This window comes from Megalops cyprinoides, chromosome 2 (genome assembly GCF_013368585.1).
Source record: "Megalops cyprinoides isolate fMegCyp1 chromosome 2, fMegCyp1.pri, whole genome shotgun sequence".
NCBI lineage: Eukaryota > Metazoa > Chordata > Actinopteri > Elopiformes > Megalopidae > Megalops > Megalops cyprinoides.
The window spans coordinates 15,030,679-15,055,010 of NC_050584.1; the positions used below are offsets into that span (position 1 = coordinate 15,030,679).

The following is a 24,332-nucleotide window of genomic DNA, read 5'->3' on the forward strand; positions in this document are numbered from 1 at the left end:
AACTGTTTTCAGTCACCCTGAGCAGCGCCATTGCTGTTTACAGCTCGCACCCATGGTGCAGAAAAGTGTTTTGTCATCACAGCAATCCACTTCCCAGCAATACCAAAGGCGTCATTTCCTCGTTTTGGTCATACATGATTTCAACACCTTACCTCCAAAACCAACCTCAGCTTTACAGAACCCCAAATGCTAAATGCTTGCTTTCATTGAGAATCCTTCAATCCCACACTTCAACAGTGCAAGGATGGTTGCTGTCTTTTTCAAGTAGACAGGCTTGTCACACTTACATAAACAAAGTCACATCAGGCATAATCTTTGTCATTATTCCCTCTAAAACATTTTGATTGTAAACTCTTGCATATACTTGTCTCAACTTCCTCATTTCACTCATCACTTTGTCAACTATCAAGTGATTCATTGACACAGTTGTTTTGAGAAGTGAAGTTAAAGAATTAAGTAATATATGATCGTAAATAAATGGAATGAATGGTTTTACTTTAAGAAGTCATGTTACATTATTACAAAAAAAAAAAATTCTGTTAAATCAAAATGACTTTTTTTCAAGCTTTTTGGATAAAATATAAGTATATAAGACGGCACTCTTGTCAATTGCACTTCAATGCACTATAAATGACTATAATATACAATGCATTGCATAATACTAAATACTAAAAAGACTGTTTATCAGTGGGAACGGTAAGCATTGTGTATCATCCTGCTCCAGTAAGGGTTTATGCACATGCAACTCAGGATCTCCAGTGCTAGAACTTTTTGGTCAACAATGCAGACAGATGCATTTCCATATTAAGTATAGTGAGTCTACAAAGTTAATTTCATTCAGTGTATTTGATGAAGATTTCTACTAGAGGCTATTTGTTGAGCTCCAGATGAGCAGTATCCATAAGTACTAATTTTGTATTAGTTACATTGCATATTTCATCTCTGATGTACAGTTCCAGCTTTTTGAACGTTCCAGTTGATTTATCCTTTGATGAATGTTTGTTAGTCTACCTTCAAATGGCAAGCAACCTGGAGGTTATCCAAGGGGCTAATGTGGATCAAATTTTACTTCAGTATGTTGATTTTTCAGTGAAAGGACAAACCTTAGTAGGGAATTGTGTTTGAATGACAGCAAGGAGCTCTGTTCACAATGACTGAATGTACTGTATTAAATTGCTTCTTGTTCTGAAACATGCATGTATGGAAACGAAAGGAGACAACCAGATATTCTATCAACCATGACTTGATACTTTAAAAAATACTTTCCTGTTCAGACAAGAATGAATGCTTTTCCCATAAAGTAGTGTAACTCAATATCCTCTCTACTCCCCTCACCCCCCCCCCCCCCCCCAACACGTACTAAATAACTAAAGATTAAAGAAAATGGATATCCAAACCCATGGCTCTACTGGGTTTTTTTAGGTGTGTCACAACACCATCTAGTGGTCAATGTTTGCCATATCACTCAAAATAGTATTTGTCACCAGCATACCACAGTGCCCCAGAGGCTGGTTGTGACTGGTTTCTTTCCTTCCTTCTTTCTATCTTTCTCTCTCTCTCTCTCTCTCTCTCTCTCTCTCTCTCTCTGCTTGTGGTGTTCTGGAGGTACTGTGACTCACAATTAATTTGCTAGTAAATTCAGGTATGCTCCTGGTGGTTCCAACAGGTTGTATTTTCTGTCACCTGACTGAAGTACATAAATACAAATAAAAGGTTAAATATTTCCATACCTATCCACACTACAGTTCTCCAAAAGAAGCGTCTGTTTACAGAGTGAAAGTAAACATTTATTAGATCCTATAACATGTTTAATGGCTTCTGTTGCTGGTTGTCAGCATAGCACCCATCATGCAAACACAATGTAAAGTAACATTGCAATTATTGTCACACCTTGATGAATTAATGAGTTATTTAAGCATTCACTATTTAACTTTTTCCAATTTTAAAAGGCTAACAGTCATAATAATTGTACATCTTGGACAAGATCACGTTTCCATCCACATACTGCTATGTATTCCTCAAAAATAATTCTAAAAGCAATAGTGCTCATATGGATATTAGTTTATTATTATTAGTTCTTGTTGTTTGTTTTGTGTTTTGGCTGATTAAACTATTTACATTTTTATCAAACATAATCTACTAAAATGACAACAAAACAATATGAAAAATAATGTCACAGCTATTGGCTGTGTGTTGGTTAATACACTATATGGCCCAAAGTATGTGGACACCTGACCATCACACCTGTATGAGCTTATTGGACTTCCCATTCCAAAACCATGGGCATTAATATGGAGTTTGCAGCTATAACAGCCTCTCTTCTGGGAAGGCTTTCCACAAGATTTTGGAGTGTGTCTCTGGGAATTTGTGCCCATTCAACCAAAAGGGCATTTGTACGGTCAGGCACTGATGTTGGATGAGAAGGCCTGGCTCGCAATCGGCATTCTAATTCATCCCAAAGGTGTTCAATGGGGTTGAAGTCAGGGATCTGTGCAGGCCACTAGAGTTCCTCCACACCAAACTCGTCAAACCATGTCTTTATGAATGTTGCTTTGTGCACAGGGGCACAGTCATGCTGGAACAGGAAAGGGCCTTCCCCAAACTGTTGCCACAAAGTTGAAAGCATACAATTGTCTAAAATGTCTTTGTATGCTGTAGCTTTAATGTTACCCTTCACTGGAACTAAGGGCCTAGCTCAAACCCTGAAAAACAGCCCCAGACCATTATCGCTCCTCCACCAAACTTTACAGTAGGCACTGTGCATTCTGGTAGGTAGCTCTCTCCTGGCATCTGCCAAACCCAGATTCATCCATCAGACTGCTAGATAGTGAAGCGTGATTAATCACTCCAGAGAACCCGTTTCCACTGCTCCAGAGTCCAGTGGTGGCGTGCTTTGCGCCACTCCAGCCGTTGCTTGGCATTGCACATAGTGATGTTGGGCTTGTGGGCAGCTGCTCGGCCATAGAAACCCATTTCATGAAGCTCCCGATGCACAGTTCTTGTGCTGATGTTGCAGCCAGAGACAGTTTGGAACTCTCAGCGGCCCTGCTCTGCAAGTTTGTGTGGTCTACCGCTCTTGGGCTGAGCTGTTGTTGCTCCTAGATGCTTCCACTTGACAATAATAGCACTTACAGTTGACTGGGGCAGATCTAGCAGGGCATCCTATGACTTTAAAAGTGGCAATGATGGCATCCTATGACAGTGCCATGTTTAAAGTCACTGAGCTCTCCAGTACGACCCATTCTACTTGCAAGGTTTGTCTATGGAGATTGCATGGCTGTGTGCTTCATTTTATGCACCTGTTAACAATTGATGTGGCTGAAACACCTGAAACTCAGTAATTAGGTGGGGTGTCCACATACTTTTGGCCATATAGTGTATGTTGTGGGGCATTCAATCTAACTCCTGTAGTGCTTTTTCCTTTGCTTTCAGCAAGCATTACGTTTTTCATTTCTTAGATAAAAATGTGAGTTTAACAGTCTGTTTCAAAACAATTCAGCTTATATGAATTCCTTATAGTTCCTTAGGGTCATAGCACTAAAACAAATTGGTCTACCCTACAACCTGAGAACCTGATTTTCCTGAAAGTTATGGAGTTATAGATCAGCACGTTACCCTCGTAAACAAACTCACACCACCCCTCACTTTTCCACAGAATTCAATTCATTTGTAGGCAATATTGTGCAATGCGTGATGAGGAATACTGGTCCTGGAAAGGAATGGGAATTGTGTCTAATGGCTTGTTTCTGTTCACTTGTGTCTTGTTACATTTAAATTTGGCCATGCTATTTGAGGTGTAGTTGAAAGTGGGTCATTCCACATGTATTTGGCTACCTGGTATTCAATGCAATGGTTACACTACATATGGCAGAAGTAGGCTTTTTATGGCACTGAAAAAGGAGGAACTACTCTAGTAAAATGCCAAGTGAATTTTGCAGTCTGCAAAAAGGACTGAGAACAGGGGAACAACTCGGTGGCATTTGGTAATTTTCACTGGTGCTTGGTGTGTACATAGTTTTAATTGTCAGCAGCATCACAACAGGAAATGAAGACAGATCTGAGAACAGCATGACAACTAATGTGATAAAATGGATGAAAAACTTTGGGGTATTTGGGACAACTCCTCTGTGCTTTAAGATGAAAAGCCAAAATAAATGTCGTAAATCTATGGCAGTGTTTTGCACTGTTGCCTGTTATAAGTACAACATTCCACTGAAAGCATCTTCAAAATTAAATGAAATTGCTGTGTCTATTAATAAATGTGAAGTGGTGACACTGTTAGCCTCTTGTCACACACATTGACAGCTTGTGCTGGCTTCCTGTTGACCTCAGTTTAGCCCATTTAAAGCATCCGTTTCCCCCCTCAGTCTTAGTGTGCAACTCTCCCAGGCCTCTGCCTCTTCAGGAAGAATCTAGCTCCAGCACCGAGGATGTAATCACTCTCCCAGGTGAATGATCAGAGTGTAGTGAACTAACACTGCCTGGGATCACGGTTCTTCATCTTTCCCAAGGGGCCACGGCAGGAGATGTGGAAATGACATCGAGCTCAGGTCGGACCTGCTCATATTTCCTGCAGCAGCTGCACATTCCAGTGCCTACAACCTGAATCGTAGTGCAGTGCAGAGCATTGTACTGTATTCCTGTACACCCGCTGCACCCCTGCATTAGAATGAGAGGATAGATCACCTCACAAACTGATTCTTCTTCTGTTGTTTACAGGTTACTGTGCCCATGTGTTTGCTTTCATATTTTTTGGCCAAAAAAGAACTTGAAGCTATAGCACCTGAATATAATCATGCTACACAGTCAAAGAATATGAATTACTAAATTTGGTGAAACAGTATAAGAAAGCAAGCCACAGTAATCATTTCTCTATGACTGAAACTACCCCCATACTCCATAAGAAGTGGCAGTATTCAGCTACTGTCTGCTTGGTGATATGTGTTATAATTGAAGTAGGTATATGTTACTCATGTAGGACACTGAAAAAGGCTTAAGCTGTTCCAAAGTATTGTATTATAGGTCAAGTACAGGTTTAATATGTTTCTGTATGTCTTTGTCAGTTGGATTTGTTTTCTTTCATCCATAGTTTTGTTGTTGTGCAATATAATGCATCAATGAACTTTCAACACATGGGATGCTTTGTCCCTATAGACAAATTTATATTCGCTCTGTTTCATGCTCCTTTTCAAATAAAGCCTTTCGACTTCATCATCGGGGTTGTCATTAAGGAGTGTCTTTGTTGGCCTCTCTCCCAGAATGCAAAAATACCATTCTTGCATTTCTGCAAGGATTTTCTTTCCACATTGCATGCATGGGTTGGGTGATAGAAACACTGTTTTAACTAGAAGTTAAACTGCAATGAGTGCAACAGTGCAACTGCAATGAACTACATTTAAATCAGTCAAAATCCTGTCAAAACAGGCCAAAGTATTATAATTAAATCTACAAATATGAATGTGTCAATAGCTACACCTCATTTCAGCTGAAACTTTGTGATTCAGAAATTTTCACTGGAAAGGTGTTGAGAAACAAAAAAACAACAGATCGGAAGGACCTGGATTCTGCAAGGGGAATGGTAAAAACCCAACATGGAAGTCACAGAACCTCATAAAATACTACAGGAAGCACATTGTTAGTGTAATCCATGCCAGAAGAAAAAACAGTAATTACAGGAATATGAATAAATGTGATCCTTGAATTTTCTGGAATAAATCTATTTCTTGTGAAAAATATGACACAGCTATGTACAATGCTATTAACATACAAGTATAAGTACATTATGTCATTTTTAATGTATGAGCAGAAAAAAGATCCAATATGTACATTCTAATTGGTGTGTTTTTGTTCCTATTTTGTCAATTAGTCCTATTTTCCACCCAGAAAACAAACTCTAGCACAAAAGCTTTATTTACAAACAACTTTAATTGTACCTCTCTATTAAAACATGCCAAGCTCTGACAGCACATTTCCCTCATCAAGAATTTAAAGCGGAAGAATTTAAATCTGTCAAGTGATGACAAACTCAGAATAGTATTTAATGTCACAGTTCAATTAAACCTAATTAATCAGAATTGCTTGGAACAAAACATCATACTTATTGTGCACCCATGATCAGGGATCTACTTCACACATGAATAACCATGGTAATGCCCTTCAGAGAGACGCTTAGGGGCTGATTATTTTCATCTCTGTACAGTAAAAAAAAAAAAAAAAAGAAAGAAAGAAATCATGTATAAGATCCAAACTCACTATACCCTCTATAATGCATATATCACTGACTTCCTATTACTCACAGTGCACTGATGCCCACTCAGTGGAAACACTTTCATAAAATAGATCTGCCTCACACAGTTGAAAGAATTTTCCGTAAATGTCACATTTACAGCATATTAGTGGACGGCTCTCTTGCCTCCATTCGCAAAGTTAAATGGAGCACTTGTGAAACAGCTTCGAGGATAATCCCCTCTTCATGACTCTGTGTTAAAAATCAGACCCAATGTAAAGGCTACATTACCAGGCTGCAATTAATGAACACAATGCACTGCCCTCCACACCCCCCCCCCCCCCCTTCTTCTCTCTATACCTGCAGGAAAATTCACAGAACATATCCCAAAACTAGGTCAGCTGTTAATGCATTGTCAAATTTGTTCTATACTGCCTGTACCAGCTACGCCAACACTCGTACACCTACCCAAACTGTAATTCTGTTTATGTAAAAATGTCTCCCGTGCTTTATCATACAGTATCTATACAGGTTGTTATACAGTATCTGCACATATAAGATATCAAATGGGGTAAAATGCATCTCTCTTGTTGCAAATTAACAGGCATTTGGACTATGACCAGTAGAAATAGGATGGTCCCAGGGAGTCATATTCACATCTCTCCATATCATTTAGCAGCAAGCCACTACTGTGCTAAAATTTACAGTTTCATTAGGCAGCCTGCTTTCAGATCAAAGGGCAACAGGAAGTAAGTTGTAAACTTGATAGGGTAGCTGCTATAACACACAAAGAAACTCGTAAATTTATCTCTTACAAAAATATTATCTCAACGTTAAATGTACTTGGGCAGTTTACATCACGTACACAATGATATGCTTATTGTACTCTTATTCCTGGATACATTCATTGTAACAATATTACATGAAGGCATTGTCAGTTTCATTTTAATCAACGCTGTCAATTCTTTCATAAGGACTACCCATGTACTCTTTTCTTTTTTATAGATTTTACCATTGTACATCTTATTTTAATCATAGATATCATTCTAATAACTCACGACATACTGTATGTGACACATATTAAGATTTGATGATAAAAACAAAAGAATTCCTGATTCTTCACATTACAGTAGCCATCAAAACCTTATGATTTTGTTGTTTCGTTGGTATTTCATGTTTATATATAATATGGGAGACAAAACATTTTCCTGTGGGAGAAGTGTTTCATTATTGTGTACTATTTCTCTTTCAGAATTCTTGAAGATCATAGACATTTTAGGTAACATGTTAGAGCATTTGGCCTTTTTGAAATCCCAGGCTTGTAACATATCTGTTCCAAAACTGCTGAGAACAAAGCTCTGACATGATAAATGTTATTGATCTTACCCAAATTAAAGTCTTAGGATGACAGAATCACTGCTGCAAAAAATTCACCACATTCACAGTGCAGTGATAACTGACATGTATGGTTATGTTTTGCATGATTTGATTTGCATGCTTTTGAAATACACACAATGTGGATTTAACTTAACTGTCATTTTATATGCCATGCCTTCATGCGCACACACACATATGTCTTTATTTGTGTATGTCTAACTGAGCTGTGAGCCTGTGTGTGGGTGTAGTGTGATTCTCTGGAGTGAAGCAATTTTGTGGATTTGCCATTTTATCATTTGGTTTATTAATGCATTTAATTAAGCTAAAGCTCAGCAAGGTTGTGTGCATGACTCTGGCTGGAGATGGAGATAATTCTTCTGACTGCATCTGGGAGGAGTCATACTCATACTTTCAGCAGAAATGCAGAAAAAAGCAGAATCCTAAGAACAGAGTGACACCACTTAAACACATGAGATCTGCTTAATGTTGATATAATTCTTTCAGTTTCTCTATGGACCAAATTTCTTGCATTAGTACTGCTTTGACTCAAAGTGTTCAGGAAAAATATTATCAATACAATTCTAAATATAGGTGAAATTATATGCAAGATGTAGTTAATTATATGTACTCTTTAACCATTTATACTTTCGTAGTTTCATCGTTTCCATTTCCAAGAATAATTTAATAATGATGAGGCGACACACGCAAAAAAAAAAAAAAAAACAAAACAAAACAAAAAAGCAATTACAGTAATGATTTACATCACATCAGCCGTATGTGGAGGCACTTGTTCGGCCTGGGTTGATATGAGTGGGGTTTTTATGGGGGTTGATGGGTTGGGTTGATCCCGTTGGAAGGGCCAATGTCCGTCAGGCGTTGGACGCTTGAGGCAGACGAGACACACTCTCTTTTCGAACATTTCCAGGAGATGTCGCTCTGCGTATTCTTGCCAGCATTACACCCAGAAAGCTAGGCGCCGAGATGTGCTTGTCTGGCAGCTAGATTGGTACAGACCGGAGTGGAGCACGAGCGCTGCTGCCTCTGTAGCCGCACGCACCGCAGTGATCGGGTCTCGCTCTTGTGCAGGTCAGTTGTTACCTCCACTCGGCGGATGCGTCGTTCCCCTCTCTCGGCCGACGTCCATCAAATGGTTCATTTCTGTACCCCCAGCAGGGCATGAGAGCGCAATTCTACACTAATTGAATTTCGGACAGAAAGCAGGGGGAGTCTAGGAGAGAATCGTTCCCCAGGATTGTATTTGGTAAGTGCAATGTCATTCCAGCTGCTTTTATTCTCTCATCGAGCAACGAGAGAGCAATGCTTCATGCACAAAAGCATACAAAAATGCGTTGGAACACAGAACTGCACAAAGGTGCCTAGCGTCTTCTCTGACAATTACACCTCATACCTTTTGCAGCTGTTAAAGTGTGTCATGTGCATTTTTTTGTGTATAAAACGGCTGGACGACAGGGTTTGATGCATTCGTAACACAGGTAATAGGTCTGAATGTGAGCTGGAGTAGAAATGTATTTGATGCTGACTCTCGAGCCAAGGCAGTTTTCTTGGCGCTTATGACTTTCCTCTAGTGACCTAAATTTAAATTCACTGGTGGATTTTAACGCATCTGTGTTTCTTACTTGTTTGCTTGCTATCGACTGTGATCATTGTTCTCGCGAAAAGCCATTTATAGTACCGCGTTCGGCATAGGTGAGATGAAATGCAATATGTTGGCTTGTATATAATTAATGACTGGAAGAAAAGACGCATCTCCATTTCTTACCCTCGGTATTTCTGTAATGTGTTTGAATCGATAGCCTTTGCATTCCGTAGAAAAGAGGCAAGTTCGTATTTAAGGTGCCTCATCTCATGTGTCAAGACGGGCGTTTGGGCTTTACCTCACGGTCTGAAACAAAGTGCCATCAGTGACATTGCATCAGTAGCTTAGAAGTATTATTATGAGTGTGAGATCATCTAGCTTCGTGCCTAATCTTAATACATTTTACTGCGTTAGCCAGATACTCGCTAGCTACAATAATTACGTTGTCTGCTGCTACATCTTTAATTCGTATAGCTATGTAAATACCGCTTCCGGTGAGTTTAGAACGCTTTACGAGATGTCTAGTTTGAACAACGAAGCGACGCAAGTGCGGTGGATTGTTTGGAGTGGTACTGGTTTAAAGGTTTGCTGGTATTATTAAAATGAGTAGCCTATATTAGTGCAACCGGTAAGTTTCTCAAATATTTGTCATATTTGCATTCATTCTTTTATGTACGAAATCTGTTTCTGTGGTAGTCCACAAGAATAGGAATATAGGACTGATGGTGCGTTTAAAACACTTCAAGGCATACATATTAAACATTTCCCCAACCGCATAATCGATCAAGTAATGACCTGTAATCAACATAATAAAGTCTTCAATGAAAATGCCCAAAGATGGTATGGTAGTTAAACTGATAACTGTGCGTGCTGGTTAAAGAAAACCTTTGCATGGCAAGTGAGTAATGAAAAATCCATCCTATAAATTGTGGGAGGTCTTTTGCCGTTTGTTCCAGGTGGCTGCAGGTTTGTCTGATTGAATGTGCAGCACTGTACTTGTCATGTCTGTAATTTATTTTAATGAGCAGTCCATGGTCAAAATGATCAATCCATGTTGTAATGGAGCCATATTTGAGAGGGAAAACATACTGTGTCAAGAGGCTGATTCCTTGAAAAGGACCATGATAATCTGGCAGGCTCGATGACATGAAAAAGCATACATTTACATGTGCCTGACCTTTAAACCAGGGGATTTATCAGTTTTAAAATGTCTTTGGAGACTGAGTGGCTCCAGTTTACAAACTTCAGAAACATCAACTCATGCTGCAAAGGGTGTGTATCATTGTGCAGATTTCACATTGAGCACAGAACGTGTATTATACAATAGTATAATACATTATGCCATTTTATAAACCATTTCAGGCCTGTCTGGTGCAAAAGATAGGTAAAGGGAAATGTTTCTCCTTATTGCCTACCATTTCCTATCCTGGCAAAAATAAAGGAAAAAAAACAACCCTGTATAGTTACAAAGAATTCTGTGTAGTGATATTGATTGCCTCCATCAGCATGGTGCTGCTATTTTGTTTTATTGGGAATGTTTTGAAGGGGAATGTTTTAACAAGTTATATGACTGGGCATTATATAATTGGAGTCCTTTTGTGCAGTGCAGTAAGCTTCTTGACTTGTCCAAAGAGCATGACATTTTTTCCCATGTGGTAAAAAAGACACGAAGTAGGATGCTAATCAAATAGTACATGGAAGGATGCATAAGAAAACTAGTTTAGAAAAAACCCTCCAGGCACAAATATCCATCAACCAAGCATGCCATCTTTTCAAAGAACTAGACAAATATTCATAGAATTGTGTGGAATGATGACAAAGCAGTTGACTTGTGTAGGCCTACTTTGTCTTCTTAATAATGAAATCTTCTTACTAGGCTTGGCATAGGGGATTTCACTGTAATTAATGTACATTATATTTGAAACAATTTGAGAACTGAAGATAAGAACAGACCAGAATGCCAAACAAACTGAAACAAAAGAATGCTAGAAACAAGATGTAATTATTTGTGATAAATAATAGCTAAAATATTAAATAAATATACAAACTAATATACTTAAATTAAGAAAAACAACAACATCAAACAAACATCATTAGCATTATGGGTGTCTCATTTTGCATTTGCAGGAGTCAGTCTACCTATACAGTATGACAGAATTTAGCCGGAAATTTGGCAACAGAGGATCTGTGTTGCAAAGTACAGGTTATATCTGGAGCTTAAAAAGAACTAGTTGGACTTATTGTGGCTAAAACCTTATCCGTTACTTGATTTTCCCGTAGTTAGTTACCATTGAATTTCACCACTTGTTGGTAGTGGGATGTAAAATCATTGCCATCATTTGGTCTTTTTTAAACCAGATAAATGTGGGTTGTGGACTCATCATCGGCTCTTCCGCTATTGCTTTTCTTCACTTGTGTTGAACCTGCAACAGCAGACATCACTAGAAAATGGCTTGCATCTGATGTTTCACATGTTGCTGAGAATGGAAACAAATAGAAAAACATTTTTATAAAATTCTATGGCACATCAAAACTGCATGGTAGGGTACCTTTTCAACAGCGGCGTGGAAAGGCCAATTTAGAAACTGTAGGGAATGTGACAAAATACAGTAGTTGTTTTGTTTTATAGCATCACAATATTGCTGTTTGACTTCAGTGAAAGTTTTGAATGCATAACAAACTGGTCTGTTAGTTATTATTACATCTGTGTACCAAAGCAACAACCACAAAAATTTGTATATGGCAGAATGCTGGTACTATAACTATACAAGATTACATAGCTGCTAGTAAACTAACTCAGCTCAAGCTAAAATCATTTGAATCTTCAGAAATATATCATTATCACAAAGGTCAGTATTAACAATACCTACATGTCTATCAGACAAATATTTACAGCTGAGGAATTATTTGGAACCGGCCAGGGGTTTTGGACTTATGAAGAGTTGATGCACAGTGACCCCATATTGCTCTACATGCAGCTTGCCATGCAACTCATGGCAACAGCCATCTCCATGTGGTATGTCTCTCTGGTACAGGCAATTCCATATGATGGTTACCTTAAAACAGGTGGCACACTAACCCAAATTAAATGCATTTTGTCCAACCCCCCTTCACTACCCAAGTGTGAACTAGGTGATGTTTGTAGAATGTCACTCCGGGTGTACAGTCAAATGAGAGTTAGAGCAATATATTGATATGGGCAATTTACTTTATAGCATAGATTTGAGCCTGTAAAAAAATCAAACATGAAATCGGTTAATAACCAATGTAGGAATGATCTAAACTACTGTAAGTGTGTGGGTTCACCAGTGTGACTTGACTGTTTCTTAATAAATGCCTTTATATGTGCTGATCTTGTGTGACTCATCCAAGTCTTACAAATCCCATCCTGCTAAGGCTTCCTACTAGCTGTGTGACAGATCATAGCTATTGTGAATCCTCGCCAGTCCAGCACTTTAGTGCAATCTTTCATGAGTCAAGTGCTTTGAATCTGTTGAAGAAATCACTTTCACTATATTTTATTACATCTGAGTGTTTGTCAGTGCGTTGCTTAGAAACGCAGATATCTTCTAATCAGAATGACGTTGAAGGACACCTTGAGCAGTTGTCTCTAATATATACTTTCTTACTTCATACTTATGTGATATACTTTCTGTGTGTTTGGCATATCAAAACAACACTTTGAACATATTTTGTGGTTACTAATTGACAAAATGCCTTTAATGTTAAATGTTCAGAGAACTGCCTCACCATGGTTTCTAAGCAATGGCATTTTTCGCACTCTTTTATTGTTCTCTGTCTGCTATATGAACGAAGTCTTTGCTCGTCTACCATATGATTAATGTGAGAATAAGATCATTGTAGACCTGCTTAGTTCATATTATTAAACAGTTGTCTGCTGAAACATCAGGCACTTTACTATTCAGTCATTTTAGTATCCTTGTAGATATATCTTGAAAGCTGAGAGCTATATACGTCACTGAGTTGTGCGGCAGCAGTGGTTAGTGTTTGCCTATACAGCTGCAAGTTTGTGCATTCAATTCCCAACCAACTTCACCATGGCTTATTGTGGCTGGTTGAGCTAGTCGTTGTTTATGGATCATAAATCATACCATCCCCCTTTTTATGTAGCTTTTTTGTGTTGTGTGTTACTATGACTTCTTATGATAGTTTTTGTTTTATTTATGATATTTTCTTTATTTTACATTGCACTGGATGTGCTCTGATCTGAAACGCAGACAGCAAGCTAACCTGCTACTCTTTTTTTGTGATAACTGCCAAATAGCCACTAAAACATGTACAAAGCTGTTTTTTAATGCACATCGTGTGCACATATCTAACCTTACCTAGCGAACTACCTCGCTAGCTAGTGGATTTTAGCTAAAAGTATACTGTAGCAAACTTTCATAAACTAGAATTTGGTTATTATTAATGTCCTGTTGTAAGACAGTGTGCAGTAATTCAGCCATATCATGTATATGAGAGCATTTTATTGGCAATTTTTAAACAACATAAAAACTCACTGTAAGGTCAGTGCTTACAGGGTTTGAAGTTAAAAGATTAAATCTTGTACAGCAATTTGTGAACCCAACATAGGAAAGACAGTCTGCAATGAGCATCTTCTGAGAAGGTGAAGAATCTCTTACCCTTATGGGCTGTTCAGACTCAGACATTGCTTCTGGTGAGTTTCCCACTGAACATCTGCAATTTCTGGAAAATGACACAGTCTAATAAATAGGTCTGTGAAACAAATGCTTTACAGCCATTGCAATTTCCTTGATTAAGTTGAAGAATTTATAAATATGTGTATATATATATATATATATATATACTGCAGTTATTGAACTTTGCACTATCAAGAGTTTCAGGGAGAAAATATACACATACAAAGGAAAACATCAAGCGTTTATAACATTTTTCTGTTTGTTCACTTGATAATATGCAAATGCACTCCATCTCCTCTTTCATATCCCCCCCCCCCCCCCCCCCCCCAGTAGCTGCCATTTTTCATGTACAGTAATGACTTAAATAGGTGTCAATCGCTCTGTCCCTTCCTGTATAACAAGATTAATTGGCACTAAGGTGAGTGCATTCTCTGTTGGTGAGAAGGTATTTTAAATCTGGCACGAGGGAAATCAGCTGTTGATCAGGAGTGGCTGCTGGCAGGCGCAGACATGGGGAGGGTTTGTAACAGTTCCAGACTCATGTCTGTGAATGAGCTCATCTGCAGGACTGTGTGATGCTGTTCTGGCCGAGAGGGGTTTGCTTTCAAAAGACTCGCGCGGCATCATGAAAAACACATTTTGCGGCGCACAGATGCACATAAAATTGAAATTGGACGGAAACTTTTCGCACTAGAGCAGATTGGGTGAGATCACAGGCAATGATGTGATATTATCACTAGATGTATACTGAGGGTTTTCTGCAAATCTAAAACCCTTCTGCATCGCTGAAGTAGATATCCATGACTTTTCAAAAAATGCAAATAATACGCATGAATTGTGTTGTATTTCAGTTTAAATGCCATGTGAATTGTGCTGGTATACATATCAATCAGATAAAGAAGAATTGTTTTTGGTTAATAATTAAAAAGTATTATTAAAAAGTACATATTACTATGGGAAAGTATCCTTTTAAGATGCGGTGCACCATAGTTTCTATTAAAAGCAATGACAGTGCTGTCATTGAGTGAAGAAATATCATGGCATAGCTAATCACTTTACTCATCAGGCAGTAACCTGATTTATTTTCTGTGTAATGGCTCCCTGGACTGTCACGTTATGCGGCCTGATTGGTGTGGGACCATTCTCGGTCACTAGAACTCTGGTGGGTGGTCTGCTAAATGAAGGAATGGGTCATCTGGGACTGAAGTGTTTAAGAAGGCTGTCGCTCTGCCTCCTCAGCCTCTCATCACAGTTTCCTGGTCATTTAAGTGGCAGACGTTCCCACTGTCTGTGATGACTGACAGGAACCTTTGCTGGCAGTCAAGGGAAGGTGACTTCGTAATGATGGTATGTCTGTACACCTGTGAGTCTGGGGGGGGGGGGGGGGTCCTTACCTGAGAGAGGAATACTACCTGAGACAGTGACACCAAGGCTGAGACAGGGGGGACAGATGTCACCACACTGATGATCTCTGATATGGAAAATGCAAATAATCTGCCTGCTCATCTCTGTGTAAGTAAACAGTTCACAAGGTGCCATTGATTCCAGTACGGTGTCACAGGCTGAGGAATCACTGCTGTGAATGCTAATGGAACCAGATGCAGGGGATGGTTGGTTTTTTCAGAAGACCACATTTCTTCTGTCCGGTTCCACTGCACATCATCTTAAGAGGACCTGCTCTCAGGGGCTAGTTATGACATCTGAGTTCCCAAAATAAGATCAAAGTAGTTTATATCAGGTTATTTTTTCATACTGTCAACATTTTTATGGTCTAAAGAATTCTGAATAAAATAGGTTATGCTAAATCAGTAACTCTGACTACCTGCAAACGCTTGCTTATATTACACATAATAAGTCATCTACTCCAACCTATCTAGGTATAATTTCAGGAAAGAAAACTCTGATCTATGTTTCCCAGCATCAAAATGTACTACAGTATACATGAAGCCATTTTTTGATTGTGCTGAAAGGCATAAAAAGGGAAAAAGTTCTGGTTTTTTTACTTTACTCTTTAAATGTTTCCACTTGAATCCATCGTGAGACAATTTCCTCTGAGTGAAACCCCTGTGCAATTTGACATGCACGTAGAACTGTGTGAGAAGTTTGCAGGTCACTGTGTGCCAATCAGGGATGAGCAGATGGATTTCACAGCTCTCAGCCCTCTGCTGATGGCACATAATGGACGTGAGGCTGGGTCATCAAGCATGCAGATTGTTGTAAAAATCACAACATGTTGCGCGGTGCTGTAATTATCATTAATTATTTAAATGGTACATTTTACCAAATGGAGTGCATTAGCATTGGCAATAAGGACATAATAATACCTATAGGTCTCCAGTCTCTGCTCCATTTGTACCTGTCACCGATTTCGCTGTGCAGATTAATAATTGGTTTGGCTATCAAGGTCTCTAAAGGCTAATTGAGCATCAAAGGAAGCCTGCCTTTTAAGAGCCAATGATCATAATTTCCCGGACCATGAATAATTCATCTAACACAGCTTCAGGTGGGGGTTTTGGCGTGAACGGATTTTGGACCCTTCTCTTGCTCTGGTCTGTGTTAACCATGCATTCTGTTAAAACCACTTATCTCATGTGTCTTCATTTTTCTCCTTTTTAATAAAGTCTTTTTGCACATTGTTGAAATGAAAACACAACGACAACTGTGCACTGATCATTCAAACAGTTGCACCGTCGTTCACGGTTCACGGTGACTAACTAACACTGTTGGAATGAAGTATGTTTTGTTAATTTCAAAGGTGGGAGTACAAAATAAGGCAGAGTTATCCTATATTTCTTTGTGCTTTTTCATGCTCCTTTACGCAATCCTATTTTTGGAAGTGCCAACCGTATACTAGACTTGTCACACTATGACAACCCCTGCACTTGCAGGAGCACTGAGGCAAAACAAGTTCAATCCTCCCCTACAGTCACACGCAGCCAATAGCTACTTTTTGCACTACAAGTTACACAGTGCTGTACAGTGAAGTGAGCACTCAGTGGAGGATAGGCACGGCCTCCCTGACGTTATCTGCAACTTGGAGATGGCTCGTGAATTGCAGGGTGCCTGAGAGCAGTGAGACAAGAAACCTTTGCAACCCCAGTGGAACGAAACCAGTTTAATCTGCTGCAGCCGGCTCCCAGTCTATCCATCGGTGGCTGATGACATGGCTGGGATCAGAACCAGGCTGTTGAGTCGAGCTTGCGCTCGAGGTGAACGCCTTATTTACTGAGCTGCACAGGAGCCCACAGATTTTTTGTGTGATCTAATTTAGTACAATATGCCATGTTCATATCAGCAATATTCATATTCTACTCATTATTTTATTCCATGCTGAATATGTTGTGTGTTCCACCACTTTATCCATACTCTGGGTTATGTGACTGGCAAAACTATATGTGCACATAACTGAGTCTTGCTGAAGCCACGTAAACAAGATGCCGGCACTCTTTCTCCTGTCTAATACTTAACTCTGGTAGAGACACTGTAAACAAGGCATCACCTAGTGTCACAAAGTGTGCCCTCCAAAAAGTCAAGTTAGGATATTCACCTGGTTGGCAACTTTTGAAAGTGAAACTCAAATTACTGTGAATGCAAATGGGTGTGTATTCACATTCACAAGGAGTTAAAACTCAAATAAATTGAAATCATTGGTGAGTACAGCGACATTGCTGCAGATGGAATACGAAATCAACCTCGTAGAGTTTCATATCCAAATTTCATTTGCTTATCCAAAATAATTAATATGTGCTGATAACATTGTTGTGTAAAGCAGAGTTACACTGGCTGATTTCTGGCTGGGTTTTCTCTCACTGAAAGAATTCACACAGCCCTATACTGGTAAGTAAAGCCACTCATTTTCTTCTCCAGATACGAACATGAATGTCTCTCATATCACAGAAACATCTATAGAGGGTCATATTAACATTTGTATGGTCAGTTGTATGGACAAAGGTTTTTACTGCGGATAATAAATCTGTTTTTGAATAATACTTCAAACAGAGGTGTTGCTTTCTTATGGCATAGCTGCTCTTGCCATACTGAGGTTCCCAACAAAATGAAACAGGTCCTCACAACCAAACCTCTTTCATGTTGTGAATTGGCCTGCTATGCTGTTACAGCATGCAAAACCCGCCAAAGACCCACTTACCGGTGATGTGCAGTCAGTCCGCGCTGTGCTTACACTATTGACACAACGCTGGCTCAGTTCCTTGTTCACATTAAAGAACTTCACTTTGATCACATTGTGCTATAAAAAGACTGTATAGAAAACATGCATTTATCATTTGGGTTAAACATTGTAATTATGCTGCCTTATCTAGCTTGTCCTTGTTACAATAAAAAGCAAAGTGACCAATTGCTGTATTGTGCTGCTGTTATCGAGGTAATGTGGTGAAATTTTAAGGTGCGCTTGTCTGAAACTGGTAGTGGAATGCTGCAAAATTATACACACATTTACTCTGAGCTTTCACTGGTTATTATTTTAAATTTCTTAAATTGCTTACAAAGTAGTTATTAATAATAGTTATATCTGTTATTAGAAGGCGTTTGCTGTGACAATCCCACTTTTAGGTTTTGCTGAAATTATGCCATTTTCTGCAGATCTGTACCTGTGAAGTCTTTGCAAACTCAGCATAAACATTTTATCACTCTCTCTCTGGTAAAAAAAAGAAAAGGCCTTTATTTTTAGCCCTTAAGAATAGCTCTCTGCTTTTTTAATGCAATAAATTATGATAACCTGTTTATTATGTTTGATAGTTGGAGATGAAAAGTAAATATGTAAGACAGGAAGGTTGCTGTGACACACAAACAATAACTGCCTAAAGCCCACATGCAGCAGTCTGGATGAATACTGACAGTTAGTTTGATCTGACACCAAACGTTCAGTTGGACACCAACTTTGGGTTAAGTCACCGAGAGCCCTTATAGCCACCTCACAGCCAGCTACACTAATCTGCTTCCTTATGTGTTTAACAAATCATTTTAAACAAGCTTCACTTTACTTAAGTTGTGTACACTTCGATATTGGCATTGTTGATAGTGCTGAATGAAGCACTGTGTTCAGCACTTTGTGGCAAGTCAGATGTAAGCATTACAGCAACAGCATGTAAAGTCTGATTGATTGATGCATTTTTGCCTGCTTACTGTGCTCTGGTCACAGCAACCTTTTGTACAACCAAGACCAAAACTGTTAGGGGTATGTAGCAGGATCTGTGTGTCGGGGTTAGTATTAGTATTAGTATTACAGATGGATATTATCCAGGTCAGTCACTATATTGTAGGTTGTTTGGTACATAAGATAGTGATGTAGTCCGTGTGTATATATACACAGAGCTATATTTTGCATGATAGACCCTGTACGTACGCAACGTTTTTGATCTTATCCTGCCATACGTCATGGTTTCTATGGAAAGAATGGAGACTTGAATGTATGGCTTCCCCATTCCTAGTAGGAGGAAATGGTGGGGGTCTGTGAATTTCAGAGGTGAGTGTTTTCATTATTTGGACCTTTGAGCCTCTCTACTCCTTTCCAAAAAAAAAGATTCTTTTACCAATTAATAACCCACTACTATAATTTTGACCAGCTTTTCTCTGAATAGGAAAATAACATGATAGAGAGTGCCACAGCCCCAGGCTCCAAACAAAGAACAGACTGCTGAGGCTATAGAGTACAATCACAAATGGAAATGATTATTTATAAATAAAAGCATTATTTAAAAATCTGGTACATGCCCTGCAAAAGAGGGAATATTCATCAAACAGTTTATGAATCATTCTGTAATGGGAAAAACAAACCATTTGTGGTCTAGAATGGAAAGCTCCTGCTGCCAGATGAAACCTATTTGCCTGAATTTAGATTTCAGTAAGATCTTACAAATTTCATGCTGGGGGTCTTTGGGTGCAAACACAAGAACCGTTGAGAATGAATTGTCATCTTGTTTGTCTTGAATATGACATACATTTTTTTCCTCATTCACAATGCTCCAGGTCACTGTATCTTGTGCCTTCCCAAAGACACTTGCTCATGCTGGTATGTGTAGCCCATTGTCATTCATCTCCACATGAGGAAATTTGAGTAAGGTGAGGCTAGAGCCTGAATAGAGTTCAGCCGCCATCTTGGACCATGGACGCTGGTTTCACTCATCTCTGAGGGGACAGTAATTGTTTCCTAGGTGTGTGTACCATCCTCCCTCTGTCGTTATTGCCAATTCATCTGTGAGCTGTCAATAGATCTGCAGAAATTAATCTTCACTCGATTTTCTAGATGTAAAGATTGAGGCCTGAAGAGATGGGCCGCGCTTGGTGCACATTTTCACTTGTGATTATCAGAATCACTGGAACATGAAACAAGGGAGGGTGCATTTCTTCAGCACTCCATTTATAGGCCAAGTCAAACCTCCACAGCTTGAGAGTTTGAACTTACTTGTGTAATTTGTATATATTTACTGTTGTATTTTACTTGTTTAATAATGCAGTCTGTAATGTCTACTTTGCCAACAAACTTCTGTAGCTTAATAAACATGTTATTTAGTAGGGCTACTAGTGCTGCTTTTTTATGCTAAAACAATAGCAGTTTTTCTGACAGCACTATAAAGTAAGAATTGCATTCTGGCCAATTCATCACCTTACCTGTGTTTTCCAGTGCATCTGTTCGTGAATTTGACGTGCAGTACCCTGCTGTGAATTGTGTTTTGCTGAAGTAGCCCGTAAGGAGGAAAATAAATGAGAATTTCATGTTCTTTGTATGAACCCACCTCCCTGTGGTTTTCTGTGCCCCTTTGAGGCAGAATATTCTGTTCAGGCACATGTACATTGAGAAGCCAGGGATAAAATGTTGAGTCATTGTAGCTTCAACTGTCACATTTCTGTGAGCATAGTTAATTAGCTGTTATCCTCCATTTAATGACAACATGTATGAGCAGTGACCTAGGCCTCTAGTCCAAGTTGCCAAAATGATGCAGACTCAATCAGGCTTCCTATCTGATTTGATCAGAATTTGGAAAGAAAAGGACTAAAACGTATTACAAAGCATCAAAATCATCTGTTTATTTGACTCTTTGTATATAATTTATTTATTGGGGCTTTTAAGCAGAGCGTAGTATAGTACATGGCCATCATGGCAAGGTGCAATAGTAATAGTAAATGTACATCTAAGGAGTAGCATGAACAAAGAGATCGTAGGTACCAAACAGTGCTGTAAGTGTAAGTGTCAAGCTGACAAGAATGCTAAAATACAAGTATAAAAAAGTTTTAGCATTCCATCATTCCAACATGCATGTAGAGCCTAATAATAACATATAAAAGCAACATTACCTCATGTCAAAGCATACACATTGTGCCATTCATTAAAGCAGTGTTAACTTGCAATGTACCATAATGCAATATAATTATAACATAATATTAATAATCAGAAAAATAAGATACTGTATGCTAGGCGTAGGATATGTCCATGTTATGAGAATTTGATGATGTCTGCATAGTTGTGTTTTTAGTCAGTAGGTTGATGGTGTGAGTGTGGTTATTCTGCAGTTCAGAGTACATTAGGTATGGTTGCCTGCTCCACCACTGGGGAACCAGTGAAATAAAAATGGCAGCTTGGAAATGTGTGGTAACAAACGGGGAAATGCTAGACAACCAGAGGTTGCTTAGAGGAGAGCTTGTGTAGCTTTGGAAAGTTATGTAGTGAAGGTAGAAGGAAGTGGCCTTGGCTGTCAAGTAAACTAGCACCAGGGTCTTGGATGTGAGCCATGATCAGAAGCCAGTGAAGAGATATGGGAAGAGGCAAGACATAACCGTGTATTGGGAGGCTAAAGTCCAGCCTAGCACCAGTTTTCTGAATGAGTTGAAGTGGCCATGGAAGCTGGACCAAAGAGTTACAGTTGCCCAAGGAGAATTGAACAAGTCTGGATTAATGCAATAGTATATCATACTGTGCTGTACTGTGTCACACAATTCTAAACTATATCATGCTATGCAATAAAATACTGAACTACACCATACTAAACTATACAATAGTATAGCACACAAGGCTAAACAGCACCATAAATGGAACCATACTATTGTATGTATTGTATGTAATTGTAATATATGTCAATATGCTACACTCTGTTATCGTATACCACACTGTACGTATACTTAACTGTTATACTATATACCTCTAACCTGTACTGTAAATCTCTATGTCATACTGCACTGGACTATTATGTCATGGTATACAGCATTGTACTATACTGCACTTTGCTAAATTATGCTGATTATTTTAAACCTTAATCCCAACCCTTAGCATTTCATTGATAAAGGATCAGGGAAGTTTGTATCTGAGTGAGAGGATAAGAGCATGTGGTTGCTTGTCAGTTTTATGGCAATTTGACAGTGTTCCTGGTTGGCACTGTTCAGGTGAATAGGAGTCTTGCATTTTTAGTTTATTTGACTCAGCTCCCCAGGGAGCTATAAAACTGTACAAAGCATGCTGGGTCTTGTGACAGTTTAGAGAACTCGATGACTTTTGTTCAAAACCCACAATAATGCAATACTTGATGTAATCGCATCACAATTTAATATTATAATCGATTTTGTGGCATGGTCCCTGGCTAGATTTCTCTGGCTGAGCATCATTGCAACCGTTTACATAACGTCAGTCGCTCAACTCTGTCATGAATGAGTCTTTGCTTTGCTAAATAGCCCAAAACCCTAAACTCTGTTTTTGCTCTGTATACCTTAAGAGGAAAATGCATTATTCATCACATAGTGTGGTATTTTTAGATCTTATTCTGAGTGGTAGCACGTGAATCCCATAACAGCGTGAGGCCCCATGTCAAGACTGTCTGGCAATTACTACACTGAATGGCAGCTCAATTTTGTGCCATGGAAATGAGGTGACACCGAGGAAGCCGGCACAAAGGCAGCTGCAGAAACGCTGCACCTTGATGTGTAGATCCCGAGGAAGGGAAACAACTCCAAAGAGTAAAACGCATTGTGGCACCGCAATAGAGACGTTCTCCCTCGTCGCCGTGGGAAGATGCGTGCATTTCATCATAAATGATTTTTAAGCAGCCATGAGCCATGCAGTTCATGGTACTTGGAACATATTACAGTGTGTTAGTGACAGCAGATGACTGCAGGTTTCATTGTGTGCTCTGTGCGGTGCTATTAACAATAGAAAATGCATGCATAATTTCATCATGAGCTTTGTGCTCGGCTCAGTGGCAGTGTTAGTAGAGAACGTTTTGCAATATACTAAACAGAGTTTGATGGATGGATTGATTCATATATGGTAGGGGCCGAAACTGCTTATCTGTATTCGGCTGTTGTCACGCAAAACGGCGGTCTGCACGCCATTTTTCACTAAGCTGCGCACCCTCGCTTACAGCGGGACGATTGGTGCATGCCAGCGCTGGCCAGGATGTAAAGGGGTAGTCATGGCTGCCGTTGGGAGGTGCCTTCTGTGATTCCTGCTGAAGGATTCATTCCCCAGCTGCAGGTCCTGGCCACTGCTGCTGTGTTTGGGCCATGCGATCAGGCCAGCAGGGGTCTCCCTTTACAGCGGAGGGTGACTGATTGCTCCAGACATTTCTGCAGATTCCAGACTGCCAGGACTCTCACTGCCTTGACCGAGGCGCTGTTCACGGAGCAGAATTATAGGTCTTGATGCTGTGTTTTTGATCTGTTTTTCTTCCTTTATCTCTGGGTTTTGTCAACAGGCAGTGAAATACATTGAAACAACAAAACTAAAGCCATCCATATACTACGTGTTTATCAATAATTGCCTTTATGAATAATCTCACACATATATATGAGCTGGCTGTTGGTATTCGTATGCATATCAGAGGGGCTTAAGTAGATGCAGAGAAAGATATTTACTACAATGCAAAGATCTGGCCTTAGCGTAATGAGGGGGGTTTTCAGTTAACCTTAATGTTGACTCCCGTTTCCTGGGGCCACAGAATAATTGCTCAATATTTAATTTATTGGCCAAGTGTTTTATTTTATTCTTTCTGGAAAAAAAATACTCTCTCTAAATTAATTTGTAAAAATTACTAAAAATTTTGATTGACTGATGGATTGATATCTTGAGTCTACATGCCCAGGCAGCTTTGACTATGTTGCAGTGACATTCAGTTATACAACAGGTGGTTTCCAAAGCCCATTGGTATACAGAGGCAGGAGAAACCTGAACCACAGAAGTCTTGCAGTGCCTCATAGGGGACATCTGCCTCTGCCTACTGCCCTCATCCCACTACGCCAGGACAATTTACAAGCTATTTACAAGAGAAGTGGTCATGTAGGACTGGCTGCTGATCACTGTGGCACTGCAATAACAAGAACAGCCACCTTCAGGGCTCTGCTGAGAGATTGGCTGCCAAGAAGCCCATCATGGGCAGGCAGCTTGGAGTTTGGGGCAGAGTGACTAACATGAATGTGGCCCTGTGAGCCCTGACTCATAGCAGACAGACCTCCAAGGTGAACATGT

The 24,332-nt window shown here is 39.4% G+C and overlaps 1 protein-coding gene across 2 annotated transcripts in view; it reads left to right on the forward strand.

Annotated features, from left to right (window-relative positions):
- The first annotated feature begins 8,616 nt into the window (after positions 1-8,616).
- The window catches only part of ctnnd2a (catenin (cadherin-associated protein), delta 2a), a 271,850-nt gene continuing 256,134 nt past the window's right edge, over positions 8,617-24,332 (forward strand). The window contains exons 1-2 of one of the 2 annotated variants that reach the window (XM_036520857.1): positions 8,617-8,689; positions 8,774-8,864. The gene's annotated coding sequence lies outside the window, so the exon portion shown is untranslated. Of the gene's footprint in view, positions 8,865-24,332 lie in introns of both variants that reach the window. The other variant, XM_036520856.1, reaches the window with a different exon arrangement.